The sequence below is a fragment of the Caretta caretta genome, chromosome 2 (assembly GCF_965140235.1).
Source record: "Caretta caretta isolate rCarCar2 chromosome 2, rCarCar1.hap1, whole genome shotgun sequence".
In the NCBI taxonomy this organism is placed as follows: domain Eukaryota; kingdom Metazoa; phylum Chordata; order Testudines; family Cheloniidae; genus Caretta; species Caretta caretta.
Genome location: NC_134207.1, coordinates 114867707 through 114882605, shown reverse-complemented (window position 1 = coordinate 114882605; position 14899 = coordinate 114867707). Strand labels below are relative to the sequence as shown.

Here is a 14899-nt window from a genome sequence, read left to right as displayed (position 1 = left end):
TCTCAGTGTGAACCCCCTTCCCATAAAGATTGTTTAAAAATGCATATCTTTGCTGCCATCTAAATCTGTTGATGTTCTTGCTCCCATGCTGATGGAGGCTGGGGGTGTGGGCGTGTTGGCTGTCATTCTAACAAGAGTTAAGTCTAATGATTTTTAGAGAAAAGAACAACGTATTGCACTGTTTGCAGGAGTCTCCGTAAACAATACAGAAAAAGAAGACATATGGGGACTTTGTTCCTTATCTTTTCTACTGCTGCCATTCATAACTCTGGACACCTGCATTGATATGGTAGCCAAAGGAGGGGGTAGAGGAGGCCAGATCCTCTTCTCATGGGCAAAACTCCCATTGACTTCACTGGGACTAGGACTTGGGACACATACTGCAGTGGCCTGAGCCTTGACTTTAATGTATTTGACTCTGCTTAGTAGAGCGTGTGTGGTGAGGAGAGAACACTGAAGACAGGTCATCTCTTTAACAAAGAACAGCAGGCCCATACTTTGCCCTGCCGCAGGTAGGGAAGAGAAGCCTGAACTGCTGAAGCAAGCATCGTTCCATAAAACGCACACAGGGAAAACTACGAGACCAGCAATTTAATGGAAGCTCCCTAAACACTGCCCTTCATGATGCAAACTAATTATGGCAGTTCCTGAACTTCAGACTTTTCAGTTATGGTTTAAATGGAGATTCAAATCCATGATTCCTCAAACTTTTGGGCTATGTGTTAGATCATTGGTACTCAGAGTGCCTCTTTAACTTGACTGGAATACATGAATGGGTTCCATTCAGCTGATTATATTAGAGGATGAAATTTTGTGCGGAGGAGCAGTACCCAGACTCCCTGAGCTTCAGGCTTTAGAGAGGCAACTCTAATATCAAAATGGCTTTGAGAGACAATCTGAGCAACTTTCCCCTCTCTGGACAATGGGTAAATGCTGTAAAAATACCTGGGCAAAGTTACTCCTCAAAGTTAGGGCACTATTTAACCATTCGTTCACAGGGTGCCATGGTGCTGGGCATGTGACAGATTATTCTAGAGACTCCTAACTCAGTGAAGGATTAAGTCAGGTATGGTGTTCGCTCAAAGAGCAACCTGGGCAGGTCAGATGTTGGCACTTCTCTTTCTTAGATAGTGAGCAATTAGGAATTGACATTCACTTATATTAAATCAAATAGCAGCCCCCTGGTTTTGTATGCTCTAGACAGCTACTTGGGTCACTAATGTTAAGGCCAGCCATGGATTAGGAGAACATGTATACAGTATATGTATGTAGTGTTGAAAGATTTGAATTAGAACGAGATGATCACGGGTGAAATGTCCCTATCTGGCACTGCTACCATTCCATTTGTCACCCTTTGTCAGAGAGGTTCCTTTTTCTATTGCCGACAGGCTTAAAATGATCACTGCAATGAAAAAAGGATGCACCTAAGGTGCTTGTGTGCTGCCACCCACCTCAAACTAACTGGCAAAAACAAACAAACAAACCAACCAGGAACATTTGTAGAAACTTTAATGGCTGGGGGGAGGAGGAAGAAAAGGGGAAGGGAGAAGTGTCTTGAAATTTGTGGACAAGGAGGGAGGAGAAGGGGAAAAAAAACAAGGGAAGAAGGACAGTGTGAAAGAAATGGGGAGTTGAATTTTCCATTTTTATGCAAAATGATAAGAGGGAGATTTTCAAAGGCGCAAGGAAAATTAGGCATCTAATTCCCATTGGAAGTCAAAGGGAATTGGGTGCTTCAGTCTCCTTTGTGCCTCTGAAAATATCCCCTCTTCTTGTTTTTATATTTAAAATGTTCTGTCAATTTACGTGGGTATGATAAATCATAAAAATATGCTTCTAAAATACCAACTCCCATCATGCTGAACAGCCAAAGGAACTTCGTGAAGACAGACAAACTTGTGTTAAAAGAAAAGGGAAAAAAAAATCACACCATAAATTTATGTAAGTTTCTATTTTAAAATCATCTGGTCCTAATTTACAAAAGTTACTGCCTCAGAGCTATTGCCAAAGTGCTACATTTGATTTATGGAAATACTTTAGCACATTTTTCCATCCTGCTATTGTAGAATCTATTCACTGCTCTTTTGTTATTATTAGAAAAATTACAGACTTTCAAAAAACCCCAACCTTTAAGCAGCTCAATGGTATCTTATTATAGCACGCCATATGATGCGTAGGTAATAAGAAACCTAGTAAACAGTCCGGTGTATTTAGAAGCATTCCACTTTTGTTCAATTAAAAAAATAAGTGTTCCAGCTGGTAAATGGATGTTTGAAAATGTTCAGTTTGTGCCAAACCACTTTTCTTAAGCGCAGACTACATTTTTTTCAGGCAAATATTTAAACAGCAGCCATACTGTGATATATGGCTAGCCATTAGAAACAAAACAAAACAAAACAAAAAAACCCCAGACAGCACAGCACAGGGGGTACTCACAAAATATTCCATTAAAATATATCTAAAAGTATCAATCTAAACAACATTTTATGCCCTGAAATGGGTTTGGAGGATTAGAATCTACTGGGTGCTTGGCTCTAGACCCCTTTTCAGCAAAGGAGTTAAACCCATGCTTAAAGTTAAGCATGTGCTTAAGTCCATCTCTCATCAGCAAAGCACCTAAGTGCGTAAAGTTAAGCATAGGCTTACAGGCCTTGCTGAGTCAGGGTCCTAGCTAATAACAACATGAATCTGTTCTGAACCTTTGTTTGCTTCTGACACTAAACCAAGATTGAGATGCTGAATGTTTGAGTTTTTGAAGGTCTTGAAAATATTGTTAGCTTCCCCTCCCCGCTCCCCCATTATTTTTCATCTTCGCTAGAAATTGGTCAACACTGCACATTTTGGATATGGAGTTCAATGTTTCCAAACACAGGGTATTTGGATGTAAGGTTTTGGTGGAGACCTTTCTCTAATTTTCATGCTCCTCTGCACATTGTGCTTCTCTCTAAATCTGGAACCAGAAGTGCTGAAATACCACAAGATAAGAGGATTCTTCTGGTATAGGCACAATACAAATAATAATTAATACTATTTCTATCCTGAGTTAAAGTAGGCAGTGCTAGAAATCTCATGAGAAAGCAGTGGTGATTTAACACTAATTGGGATGTGATCTAGTCTAGCCGAAGTGCTCCTCCTCCTCACACAACCACGTAACACCCCTGCTGAAGTATAAGTACCACTCCTCACTTCCTGCTTTCATAATGCTACCTCTTGTTCCTCTCTCTGTGTACTCTCATGTTGATTCCTGGATCCAAACTTAAGGCCCGCAGAAGTTATGGGAGTCTTTCAACTGACTTCACTGCTTTGGATCAGTCTCTTTATGGGCCTGTAAGTTCCCACTTAGTCATGGATTCTGCTGACTGCCTTTCTCCTCACCTGACCTCCTTATCATATTTCCAGCCATTCTCTTCCAAACTCAGCGAATTTAGAGAGCTGGCCCCTGAAGGAGAAAGCCAGCAGGCCCTTACAATGAGCCTCAGACAAGTACTGAAATGTTTAGATGCCTTTCTGAACCAAACCCCAAATCCAAAGTTTTCAAGGTTCACCCATCACTACATGTGACTGAACTTACTAGGTTCCCATGCTTGGGGTTTGCAAAGCAGCAGCTGAATATGCTGCAGTTTCAGTCATGGAATAATGGGGTGAAATCCTGGCCCTATTGAAGTCAGAGGGAGTCTTGCCACAGACTTCAATAAAGCTAGGATTTCACCTAGAGAGAGAAAATAACTATTGGGCCATCCTATCCTTCTCTCCACCAAGGGAGAATTGTTCCCTATGGTACATTTACTAGTGGTATACCACCAGGTCTTCCTGTAATTTCCCACGTTTTGAAAGTATTTCAGTTTTCTTTCTGGTACACAGACGATTTTTATCTTTTTTGTGAACCAAAAATGTGAGAAACAGGAAGCCTTTTAACATACCCAACTAAAAGAGCCGGGCTGAGAAAATTTCCCTTGCACTCACTAAATACACGCTCCACCAAAACGTCTCAAATGGTTCTGTTATGCTGATGTATGTGAGCCACTGATGAAGAAATGAATTGATGCAAAGAAGGGAAAGGGGAGGAGGGAAGGGGGGTAAAAAGGTCATGACTAAGAAAAAGAATGATTCAGTGCTGAATTTTTTTCCCCATGGATCCCGGATGTCCACGCTGAAAACATGTAATTGGTTGAGCCCCAGCTGGAGCTCTTCTGAGCTCTTCCTTCTTCCCCTCCATGCCCTAGGTGGCTTTGGGTTCTGTGGGGCTGGCATTTTTGTTTGTAGGTCAAAGTCAGTGTAAAGTTGTAAACTTCTCACTGTGTCCTGCCCTGGACAGGAGATAACTGTACAAGCCAAGCAAAACACTAGTGTCCAAATTTAATTTGACACACCATGAAAATGAGACAATTGTGTGCTAGCTGGTTGGGGTCCAGAGATGTCACCTCCCATTACTGTCATTTGTCGGAAGGCTGCCAGCATCTGTCCATTTCCACAGCCCAATAAATGCGGTGGAAGACCTCGGCAGCCTGAGGGAGAGTAGAGCTTTGTTTTTCTGGGCCTAATCTCCTTCAACCACTTCCTGTTTCTATTGAAGAGACTTCTTTTTAATGCCTTTTTTTGTTTTGTTTTAATGACCAGTGTTCTTGTGGCTGTTTCCAGGTCTCACTGAAAGGTCAGGTCTGCTTTTCTCTTTGCTTTCCATTCATATGGTGAGTAGCAATCACTGCTTCCCAAGGGCCTCGCGGCTGCTCTCTTTGCTGACCTCACTCCAGTTCTTTGAGTTCGACAATGGCCTTTCCATTATTGTACTTGTTGGGAAAAGAATCCCTGGGGAACTCTCAGTGAATTTAGATCCACACATCCAATTCTTGCTATTTATCATTACTTTGGTAAAGTGTTTTGGTAAATAAGTGTGTCCAAACTGCGTAAGCTTTCAGCCCTTTCTTTGCACAGTGATCTAACCAAGGACATCTGACGTGAGGAAGCATTTTTTCCACCTGCTGCTTTTAGCAGCTTCCAAATTCTCTTATTCTTAGTCTGCATGTTATTTGTCTCTCACAGCAATTGTCCCACATTTAAAAAAAAAAAAAAAAAAGGATGACATTATTATACGTTCATGGCCCATCCAGCACTTTCATGGACATACTGTATGTATATGGGCATCCCTGTATGAGGTTAAATATGTAAGGCATGCTGGTTTTAAAAAATACATATGGCAGAAAGCATATTTAAATGGCTGTGCACATGAGGGACATGATTCTGTCCTCAGATAGGGCGTGATCCTGAGAGGTGCTGAGCACGCACACATTTTATTGCAGCCAGTGGGATTGGTAGGTGATCTTCTCTTGAGACCAGCCCAACATACTGATGAAATTTACATTGAAGTCCAGTGACTTCACGGAATTTTACACTGAAGTCCAGGGTTGCGCTCAGACATACAGGGGCACAATTCTGCTCAGATATTTTAAAGCAATAAAGCTGAAAATAGAGTTCTAAACTGTAAGTGTGAGTGACTAGTTCGTTACAGAGAAAATCGTGGGTGGTCATCTTAAAAAATGGGTGCAGCCTTCCTATTAGCAACTGAAGGACTTTGTCCATCCCTCTCTAACAAGTCCAGTTAGAGACAACTAGTTTAGTTCCAAACTTTAACCTCCTGTGTTACTAGAGTTGTAATAAATAATATATTCAATGAGTTTCACCTCCTTTTCTCTTCATTCATTGTCTTCGAATGAATTGCATTTTTCTCAGATTTATTTTATGATTTCAAAAGTATTTGACTTTTTCATAGCGTGGACTATATTTTAATGGAGAGATCATATCCTGGACAACTCCCCTCCCATTCACAACAGCCCATTACAATTCCATTTTAATCCCAGACCACATGACATCCCTGTGGCAACTACAATCATTGCTCACATGAAAAAGAACATTAGGAAAGTTTTCAGTGCATTTGATCTGTCTTCTAATGCAGTTTAGCAGCTGGAATTAAGGAGGAATGAATACTGTACAACCAGCAACACTCTGTGGACCACTAGTGATCTGTAGACCACAGTTTGGGAATCACTGTTACAAGGAAAATGCTCCAGAGTCTAAGTACATATTATCATTGGACCACAGAAGACAGAAATGTAAAAGACCTATTAGATCAACTAGCCTATCTCCCTCCCATGCAGAATTATTTTCTGTTTACTATACAAAGGATTTGTCGAGCCTAATTTTATGTCCAATACCCACTTCTTTTGGGAAACTGTTCCAAATATTTTTCCCTTTTAAAAATAGCCCCTGCTACCTCAAACAACTATCCAACACTCCATCTTGGAGAAGTTAAATCAAAACAAAACTTGTAAAAGAACCTATAACAAAAGACTGCTTTGAGCATCCCCAAAGGCTCTGTATCAGATTATGGTGGGTTTGTATTTTATTTATTTATATGAATCGCAATGGTGCTCCTCACCACGGTATCTGAATTAAGCCTCACAATAATCCTGTGAGGTCGGTAGTAATAGTGCCCTTTTTTTGCAGATAGGAAAACTGAGGTAGAGAGAGCTTAAATGATTTGCCCAAGGTCACACATGAAATCTGTAGCACAGCTGGGAATAAGAGGACCCAGATTTCCTGACTCTTAGTTCTGTGCCTTGAGCACAAGGCCATCCTTCTCTCTGATTCCAAAGCTAAATGACAAAAGTTTGGAGGTTTGGTTCACTTAGAAAAACAAAGGTTTGAGGAGGGGATTTTTTAAGGCAATGGCAAAAGGAAAGTCCATAAGAGGTAAGTGGCTGACAGCCCTTTGTACATTTGAAAATTTTCCCCTGAATGTTTATGCAAAGCATGGCCAAGCTACTTGAATGTCTTGGGTCTGCAAAATGTATCTGGAAGTCTTTTAAGAAAAAGCTTTCTTGTGCGATTTTCAGCTCTCCTGCTCACAGATGAGTTAATGCTGGAAGAATCAGGAAAATGCAGAGGTAATCACAACTGAAACAATTATTTTAAAAATGATTCGAAGTGTTTTCCAGTCTCAAAAGTCTGATCTGGTTTCAATTAAAACTTTGGGGAGGTAGAGATCATTATTATTCAGACCAGTTTCTTGACCCTAATATTCAGGCAAGTGGCAATCCATCCATTGTAGAATTATCATGGCCTGTTTGCTCAGATTGCCATAACCTTTACCACTTTTATGTCCTATGCAAACAAGTGGCCCCCTCCCTGCTCCAAAAGAAGCAGAAAATGATTCAGTGCAAACAAGCATTTCAGTCCTAGAAGTAGCCATTGACCTTTCCTGAGGACTTCTGAAATGCCCATTCAGTTTGAGGAGCATGTACAGAGTGCAAAAGTAAAGTAGAGGAAAACTAGTCTTTTTATTTTTGATTTATATTCTTTATATCTTATTGATTTGTATCATAAATTTTAAAAAAAGTTAGTACTGACTCTGCTTAGCTGTGTTGCAATGCCATTTTCCCTGCATCAGCAAACTATTACTTTAATAGCACGGAAGTTATAATAACAGACTGAAACAAGAGAAATGTGCCCTACCAGCACTTAAAGCAAAATCACATTTAGGCAGGGACTTCCGTGTTATATTCACACATTGCAGATTTCTAGAATTTAAAAGGATGCGGTTTTGCTTCTATCTAGGCTGCAAAGTTTACCAAAAATGTTTGTACAGTAATGATTTTTTAAAAAGTTGTTATTTTATGCCATCTATAACAAATGCTTCAGCAATCTTTGTCTGTCTTTAAATGCACCAAGGACTTGAAGCCACTAGTCAAGATGGCTGAGCAGCATCTGGTCAGTGGTTTAGGTCCAGTCCTGCAAGCACTCACTACTGGGCCCAGTAGATTGGTGCTTCACTAGGAATAGGTCCAGTAACATTTGGAGGCTCTACCCCTTACATGATTTCTAAATCCTATTCATGACTTGGACTCTGACCATTATGTAACTTTTAACTGAATTGCCAAAAGATTAAGGTAATTAAGATTACTTAAGGGATAAATGTTCACTGGGCATAAATAGCTTCTGAGAGTGGTTCAGGGCCTTTACTCAACCTTTACTTTGGCAAAATGTCTATTAAAATCAAAGCCCTTTCTGGGTCCAATCTTGGCTCTTTTGTGCCCTATAGCCTGTAACTGGCTAGGTGTTTTGCAGCTTGGCATGACTCTGTGGTTGTGAAGCAAGAAATCCTTGTGTAACACCCACTTGGCTGGCAAACACCTGCCCAGGAGTTAGAGTCTGATATTTTACTCTCTTAGGCCCTTAGAAATTATGTCAAGTGCCTCACTGGCTCATAGGAAACTGGACTCTTAGCTGACTCATGGTCAACTGTGGAGGACTTATGCAGCCCTCATACTCTGTACAATACAGAAGAAATCTAGATGAAGGGTAAGGAGAGCTTCTCCCAGTCTGCCTCCACACTCAAAGATAACATTTTTTGTAAACCTTAGGAATTTCTCCACTAGCAGTGTGGCTCTGCAGTAAATTCTGGGAGCCCTCCATGAGAGGTTTCGTTGGAGACAGAAATTATTTGCATGACCGTTCCATTCATCCTGACCATTAACCAGCCATGCAGCCTCTCAATGCTCCATTCCACAGAGAGGCAGCATAAAGCTGACATGTGCAGGAATAAGGAGCTAATACATCCCTTCCTCCCACATAAGAGAGGACTGGGGTTTGGCTTTGAATGAAGACTAACAAAAGTGGCTCCCAGGGCCTGTCTATATGGAGACTTAGTGCATGGCACATCAGGGTATAAATCTACAGCACACTATCCTGCTGTGCATTAAATCCACATATGGACCCCGTTGCTAAACACAGAAAGTCCCGTAGTGTGCTTTGACCCTACTGCTGTTTGAAAATTTGGTCAATGTTTTTCTTTCCAGGTTGAAGGCTTGAAAGTTCCATGCTGCTGCAGCTTCCTCTGGCCTGTCAGTGATGCCATTTGCACTATTGTTGTTGCCATGTTGGTCCCAGGATATGAGAGAGACAAGGTAGGTGAGGTAATATTTTCTCTTGGTGAAAGGGACAAGCTTTTGAGCTTCATAGAGGTCTTCCTTAGGTCTGGAAAAGGTAACTAGAGTGTCACAGCTAAATACAAGATGGGACAGATTGCTGGCATGCAAAATTAAAAAGATTGTGGAGTATGTTTTAGACTAAGGGCTGAGGAAAAGCCAACAGCTGAGGAGGAACACATGGTTGGAGCGGAGACACCCCTTAGGAATGAACTTATTAAAGGGGGAATTGTATATCCTACTGAGTAGGATAGGAAAGAAGTTGGTAAACTATAGGTAGAGCTATTGAGGAACAGTTAAATGTAAGAGTCCCATTTAAATACAATACATGAAGGCAAGCAACTCAATACTGACAACATTTACAGGTGCTTATATACAAATGCTAAAGTCTACATACCAAGATGGGTGAACTAGTAAATGAGGACGCTGATACAATAGACATCATGGAAATTTGGTGGAATAAGGATTATCAACAGGACAAACCAGGGTACAAAATATATAGGAATTACAGAGTAACTCGTCCTGGTTGGGGGGGGGGGTGGACTATATATGAAATAAAGCATAGAATCAAATAAAGTAAAAATCTTAAATGAACCACACTGTACCAAAGACTTTCTATGGATAGAAATTCCATGCTTGAACAATAAGAGTATAGCAATAGGAATATACTATCGACCACCTGACCAGGAGGGTGATGGTGATTGTGACATGCTCAGGGAGTTTAGAGAGGCTACAAAGGCAGAAAATGTAATAATAATTGGAGATTTCAACTATCCTTATATTGAATGTGAACATGTCATGATGGGTTACAAAGAGAAATGTTCTTGACATCATTAAGGACTGCTTCGTGAAGCAACTAGTCATGGAATCCACAAGAGGAGAGGCAATTCCTGATTTAGTCCTATGTGGTGAACAGGATCTGGTCCAAGAGGTCAATATAGTTGAACCACTTGGTAATAGCAACTATAATGTAATTAAATTTGACATACTTGCAAGGGGGTAAATATCAAAGAAACCCACCACAGTATCATTTAATTTCAAAAAGGGGGAACTGCAGAAAAATGAGGAAGCTAGTTAAGCAGAAATTAAAAGGAACAGTCACAAAAGTGAAATGCCTGCCAACTGCAGGAGACTATTTAAAAATGCCATAATAGAGGCCAGGTCTAACACTCAAAAGTTAAGTTGGCCCATCTATGTCTCTCAGGGTATGAAAAATCTACACTCCAAGTGATGCAGTTAAGCCAACCTAACCTCTGGTGTAGACAATGCTAGGTTAACAGAAGAATTCTTCTGTTGGCCTATCTACTGCCTCTTGGGAAGGTGGATTAACTATGCCAATGGAGAATCCCGCCCATCGGTGTAGGTAGTGTCTACACTGAAGCACTACAGCTGTGCCACTGTAGCATTTCCAGTGTAGACAAGCCCAGAAAAATGCTAATCACAATCCCCAGAGACTTTTCCCTGCGTCAGCTAACCATAGGGAAAGGACACAACCTTCCCCTGTGACCCAGATTCACTCCATTCCCTGCCAGGTGACAGGAGGGATCCTTTAAGCTTTTCCAGAATGCTCAGAGGGTTTATTTTTTGTCTCTTCTCTTGCTGTCTAGGTGCCTCTACGTTAGTGATGTATCAAACTTTGAATTTTATTTTTTTGGTCACATAGTGAATGTTTGCAGTTGGTATTTGGCCCAATTTGGATACAAAGCAGAATTTATTTAACTGATTTTTTTAATATGCTGATGAACAGAACATCTGGATGCATGACAGATTAAATGCAGCATCACTTTAATTTCAACTGTTTACAGTGGACAGTCTATATAGATCCCTTCTGTATACTGCTCCAACCAATCTTAGGTAAATCAACAATCATCCAAAGCAAACAAACTTTTGACCAGAAAATGTTTTATACTATGCAAAGCATCTGAGAACAAGCTTAACTTCAAGCACATGTTTAAAATTAAGCATGTGTTTAGGTGCTTTGCTGAATCCCGGCCTAGGTCAGTAAACTCGTATTCTCAGGGTTCTACAAACAGGAACCTTGCTCTGAAAACTCACTCTGTGTAGCCCCCAGAAAGTACCCCTTAAGGGACTGTCAACAAAAGCTCCTCAACTGGTCAGACATCTTGGCATTTCACAGGGAGACAGGTGCTCCTGAAGTTAGCCAGATTAAGCTCTGCAGAGTCTTTATAGATCAGAATTTACACTGCACACCTAATCAAATAGGAAATCAATGCATTTCACAGAGAAGAGGTGTAACTTGCTCATGTTGACCCATAAGCAGATGGCTTCCAGTTCTGCATGCTGTACTAGCTGTACCTTCCAAGTGGTCTTCAAAAGTAGCCCAAGTAAAAGGACAGTGAATGTGCTCTGATGCAGCCATATCTTTAACACAGAATCATATCTCTGCTTTTATCGTCTTTTAAAAAATGCAAAAACTTGAGGGTGAATTTAGCTTTTGTGAAGGTAAAGTACTAATGTAACTGGCCAGAGCCTAACTTTGGGGATATGCAGACACTTTGTGCTTTTCATACCACAGCTCTGTGCATAATTTTTGACACCCCCACCGCAAAACACTTCTACTGCTGTTCCAGTCTTGGATCTCTGTTGAGGAGAGATTACACAATGTCATAATTTCTTTTGGGCCTATTTTGCATGAAGACTTCTGCAAAATTAGCATTTACATAGGTGATAAGTGTCTAAAAATGTCTATGTTATTGTGCATTGTTAATAGAAAATGTTATGTTGACTCTGGAGTGTGTCATGAGGAACTTCAGGGTTTTATTTTCTATTTAGTATTCATGTTTTTTAAAATGCACGTGCACATTTAAAAAAATTCACTGCACATCAGTACAAAATTGCCTTTTAGCCTTTGCTTGAAATCTAAATAGGATTTTAAGAAGGGTGTGCTAAAAGTAAATGGCAAAGTAAACATTTCAAAGTAACCTAGGTGATGTGGGAGCCAAAATCTTGTTTATAACCTTCCCTCCCCAAAAGCTTACAATCTACATAGATAAAAGGTTCAGGGAGATGGATGCAACAAATATGCCGAATTATACGCATTACCATTTTTGCCCATTTTGACCAGAAGAATAACTTGGTACATTGTTTTAAGCACAAATATGGTGGTTTGCATATTGAAAATTTCACATGCAAGTTTATTGACTGGATTGAGACTGGCTGACAATTTGACTCAATGTTTGAGTGTTAGACATTGCTTGGGAACTAAACAGAATTTTAGAAGGCACAATTTTAGAGGCTAGATTTCATGCATTTGGCCCTATTGTAAGTAACATAATCAAGCTTATATTCCTTAGGTGAAAAAGGTACCACATTGACAGCCCTGGGTCTAATAAAGGTATTGTTACATACAGTATATCCCTGGGGTATCATCTTAAACTTTAGGACCATGCCTTTTCTTCTAAAATACAAATACTTTACATTTACAACAAAAGGACCTGATTTTTTCTAAAGTAATCTGATAAAATCATGGTTTAAAATTTACTTGCAGAATGTAGTTTTAAGGAAATACTTGGCCAGTGAATTAATAAACTGACTTTTATGACAAAGCTTTTGAGAGTATTCTATAACTCCCATTCCCCTACTAGGTCCTTCTTCCCTGCAATGAAATCCAGAAACCGTTCCCTGAGACTGCTGCCTTGGAAAGCTGCTAGTTTCAAAGAAAACTTTATATGGAAAAAAATACAGCTATACACACAGAACCTAAATGATCTTCCAGAGTACATGCTGTTTATGTTCAATCAACTTCTCTTCTTGAAAAAGAAATATTATTAGCAGGACCTTCATGCACAGATGCTTTCTCCCCAGGATTTAAGTATAAAACAATGTTTTTTGGGATGATTTCTTCTGTGCATTTGGCTTTTGCTTTGTTTTTTTTAGTGGCATAAAGGAATGACTTGCTCAGAAAATGGGAGTATTTTCCCTCCAGAAAATTTTGACATTTTGGTGAAGAATCAGGGAACAAAACAGTTTGATTTAGAAAAGCTGTCATGGTGCCTCATAGGAGTTGTAGTTTGGGTGCCTCATGCTTCCATTCTCTTATCTACGGTGGGACTAATCTCCCAAGATACACCCTCTTCGTGAGGAGAGGTAGTGCATTATGGGAGCCCAATGGCTGTTGTACATCATGGGAGATGAGGTCTGGCTGGGGAGCCCAGTCCATAGCGGTGAATGGGGACATACACCAACTGAACTACAAGCACCATGAGGCACTGCAGGGGCATATATAAACTGAAATATTTTGCTTTTTGGCCAAAAACTGAAATTTTCTAGTTTTTTTTCCCCCCGGTATTGAGTTTTTCAACAGAAAGCAAGAACTTTTTGTGAAAAATTTTCGTTTAGTTAAGAACCCATTTTTTCATGGAATGACCGTTTTGATGGAAAAATATCGACCAGCTCCAATGCCTACAAAATAGTGGAACGAGTATGGGGATGTCTATCTGACTCGCAGCAGTTCTTAGCGCTACGTAGTTTGGGCAACATTGGGAAGCTTGTATTGTCTATTCTTTAGACATTTAGATACCTTTGTTCACTTGGGCTGTCAAAATGACCCTTTTCACAAACATTAACACCAAAACTTCCCAAACAAAGTAAGTCACATTTTGGTGCTTTTGCTCTGGAGTATTTAGAAACAACCCTCATGGAAAAATGTCTCCAGATTGTTGTGTATGTAGCTATGATTCTGATTTTTATGTATTACAACTTTCTAGTAGGGCAGCTCTCTTTGGGGATTCAAGAAGGAAGTTATTCCAGAGTGAGAGAGAGAGAGACCGTGTCCTTTTTCATGGTGACTTAACGGTTGTTTTGCTGATGCAAAGTTGCCCTAAAGATGGGTTCCTTGGCCTTTCGAGGATTCCCCAAATACAGGGGGCTCTTTGGTTGGTACAAAGCCACTGTAGAGGCTCCTACACTATCAACCTTCCTGTGGCCAAAGGACATGGCCACAGAAAAGGCTTATGAGCCTTGTGTTCCTGCAATCCTGGCTATTGTATTCCCCTGGGGATCCACCTAGCAAAGAGCAGCCCCATGCCACAGCAGAGGATCTAACCTTCAGTTTGTTCTTTATTTGTGGCTTTCCTTATTCAAAATATCCTTAATCTTAGTCTTTTCTAGTCAATTTACCTGACCAGGCATATGTATTTTTCTCTTTGTGTATGGAAAAACATAATACATTGTTACCTAGATGGATACCAGAGGGGAGGAAAAATAGGTGAAAATCCAAATGAATTGCTTTCTCTTGTCTCTTTGTTGTGATAGCGATATCCATTTGGCAAAAATCAAAAACAGTTGACTGTAATTTTTAAAAACGTGTTAAACACAATGTGGCTATGAAATGTAAATGAATATCTGAGATCCCTGTGCAACCTGCTGTCAGTCCAAGCAGTGTCCCCTGCTGTATTCAGCTGAAAATAAAGGATCACATTCCCATGGAGCCACGCAGATTTACAGCATCTGAGGATCTGGCTCATAAATGCAAGTCACTGTTTTTGTTCTAGTCCCAAATCGTAAATTCTTTCTTGACTTATACCCCGTGATTGAAGAGGGTGGGCTGTGTGGTCAAGCTGGAACAGAATTTTGCCCTTATCCTGTTCTATATGTCATTGTCCTTACAACGTAATTAAATCCTTAGTCTTCTTTGCCCTTCTTTGCTGTCATTACATAATTGCTCGTTCAAAATATCTCCTTTCTTCAGCCGCCAGTAGCTTTTCTGCTAGGACTGTACACTATGTATGATGAGTAGGGCTGCTAGTGGCACCTGATTTCTTCTCAATGTACTAGCTCAAAGAATCACTTTCCGTGGGGAGAGGTTAAAGCCACCTTCAGTACAGAGTATCTAAAATAAGATTCAGATTGAGACATGGGTCTGGAAAGTGCCAAGCTAGTTTTGTTGCATAAGCCCT

General features: G+C 40.3%; 1 long non-coding RNA gene across 1 annotated transcript in view; it reads left to right on the top strand.

Moving 5' to 3' along the window:
• Positions 1 to 14899, top strand: part of LOC142071077 (uncharacterized) — a 91227-nt gene that overhangs the window by 52560 nt on the left and 23768 nt on the right. The window contains exon 2 of the long non-coding RNA XR_012667030.1: positions 8853 to 8960. This is a non-coding gene — a long non-coding RNA (uncharacterized LOC142071077). The remainder of the gene's footprint in view (positions 1 to 8852; positions 8961 to 14899) is intronic.